This window comes from Microcebus murinus, chromosome 12 (genome assembly GCF_040939455.1).
Source record: "Microcebus murinus isolate Inina chromosome 12, M.murinus_Inina_mat1.0, whole genome shotgun sequence".
Classification (NCBI taxonomy): Eukaryota; Metazoa; Chordata; class Mammalia; order Primates; family Cheirogaleidae; genus Microcebus; species Microcebus murinus.
The window spans coordinates 57,549,646-57,551,899 of record NC_134115.1 but is presented as its reverse complement, the minus strand read 5'-3'; the positions used below and the strand labels follow the sequence as shown (position 1 = coordinate 57,551,899).

General features: G+C 43.8%; 1 non-coding gene across 1 annotated transcript; it reads left to right on the top strand.

Moving 5' to 3' along the window:
• The first annotated feature begins 1,472 nt into the window (after positions 1–1,472).
• LOC142874749 (small nucleolar RNA U13) lies at positions 1,473–1,575 on the top strand. The gene has a single exon (XR_012922382.1). It is a non-coding gene; the product is annotated as a small nucleolar RNA U13 (small nucleolar RNA).
• The last annotated feature ends 679 nt before the right edge of the window (positions 1,576–2,254 follow it).

Genomic DNA, 2,254 nt, shown 5'->3' with positions numbered 1-2,254 from the left:
CACAGCAGCCTCAAACTTCCTGGGCTCAAGTGATCCTACTGCCTCAGCCTCCCAAGTAGCTGGAACTACAGGCATGCACCACCATGCCTGGCTAATTTTTTCTATATGTATTAGTTGGCCAATTAATTTCTTTCTATTTATAGTAGAGATGGGAGTCTTGCTCTTGCTCAGGCTGGTTTTGAACTCCTGACCTTGAGCAATCCTCCCGCCTCGGCCTCCCAGAGTGCTAGGCTTACAGGCGTGAGCCACCGCGCCCGGCCAACCATCTTTATTATTTTTTAATTTGTTTTTATTTTTTAGAGACAGAGTCTCACTCTGTACCCAGGCTGCAGCATAGCGGCAGTATCACAGCTCCCTGTATAAGGAAGCTTCAAGGGAGCCCTTGAACTCCTGGGCTCAAGGAATCGTCCTGCCTCAGCTTTCCCAGTAGCTAGGACCACAGTCACGTGCCACTACACATAGCTAATTTAAAAAAATTTTTTTCTATCCAGATGGATGAATTAGTAGAAAAAAAAATTTTTTTTGTAGAGATGGGGTCTCACTATGTTGCCCAGGCTGGGCTCAAACTCCTGGCCTCAAACAATCCTCCCACCTTGACTTCCCAATGTACTGGGATTACAGGTGTAAGCCAACACACCTAGCCCATCTCCTACCTTTAATAACGTACACCTCAGGATCTGAAAAATATTTCCACAGTGGGTGAAGTAATTACCATTCACATGCCTCGGAGACCTCTAATATCTCCACATCATCAGAGAGCAGTTATTAAGTACTTACCATCTGTGCCAGTTCATGCTCCTTATGTCCTCCAAGTCTCTTTCCTTGCTATGTTTTTATTATGTGTGCATGAATTAAAATCCCAAATCATTTTTCCTAACAAAAGTTCTTTCCTCCTGAGCTCTCACTTGCCCCTTTGCTAGCAAGGATAGTTAATTAGCACCAATGCATGAAGGGTAGAGTCACACAGGGAATTGTGGCAACATCTGCTTTGTTTGTTCCAGGAAATCTTTGCAAACAAACAAGAGAAATTACTCTTGCTAAGCAAGCATAACACAATTCAATTTGTCCAAAGCATTTTACAGTATTTCTTATTGTTTATACTTCCTGGCAAGACTGAGGCAAAGAAGATAATAAACAGGTGCAGATCCTGGTCCCCAGCCCACTGATGGGCCTCCAGCAGCACATTGTATTATGATGAAATGGTCACAAGGACTGAATTGGAGGGGTGAGCTTGGAGAAGATTGGAACTGTTGGGGATTTTTATAGAAAGCTACAAAATAGAATAGTTTGAAATCATCTTTAGGGCCGGGCGCGGTGGCTCACGCCTGTAATCCTAGCACTTTGGGAGGCCGAGGCGGGCGGATTGCTCAAGGTCAGGAGTTCGAAACCAGCCTGAGCGAGACCCCGTCTCTACCAAAAAAAAAAAAAAAATAGAAAAAAAATGAAATCATCTTTAAAAAGAACTAGATATGATCCTTTTGTAGTTCATAAGTGTGATGATAGAGTTTTCACGCCTATGTGTGAGATGTCCTCCCTCAAACCTTGTTACTATGTTAGCACATTGGCCATCTGATGTGAAAACAAAAGGACTAGATTATGGCTATGGAGACACAGAGACAGGTACATACAAAAAAGAACTGGAAGATTCCCACATCAGGAATTTTTTTTTTTTTGAGACAGTCTCACTACATTGCCCTGAGTAGAGTGCTATGGGGTCAGCCTAGCTCACAGCAACCTCCAAGTCCTGGGCTTGAGCAATCCTTCTGCTTCAGCCTCCCGAGTAGCTGGGACTACAGGCATGTACATGCATGTACAGGCCTGCATCACCATGCCCGGCTAATTTTTTTATTTTTTGTAGAAACGAGGTCTCACTATGTTGCTCAGGCTGGTTTCAAACTCCTAAGCTCAAGCAATTATCCCACCTCAGCTTTCCAAAATTTTAAGATTACAGGCATGAGCCACAGGCATGCCAGGCCAATAAGTGATTTTTTTATATCTTTCTTTTCTTTCCTTGCTTTCCAAGTTTCTACTCTGAGCATATATTTATTTTATAATTAGAAAAAAAAAATGCTAGCCGGGCGTGGTGGCTCACACCTGTAATCCTAGCACTCTAGCACTCTGGGAGGCCAAGGAGGGAAGATTGCTTGAGCTCTGGAGTTCGAGACCAGCCTGAGCAAAAGTAAGACCCCATCTTTACTAAAAATAGAAAGAGGCCCGGCGTGGTGGCTCACGCCTGTAATCCTAGCTCTCTGGG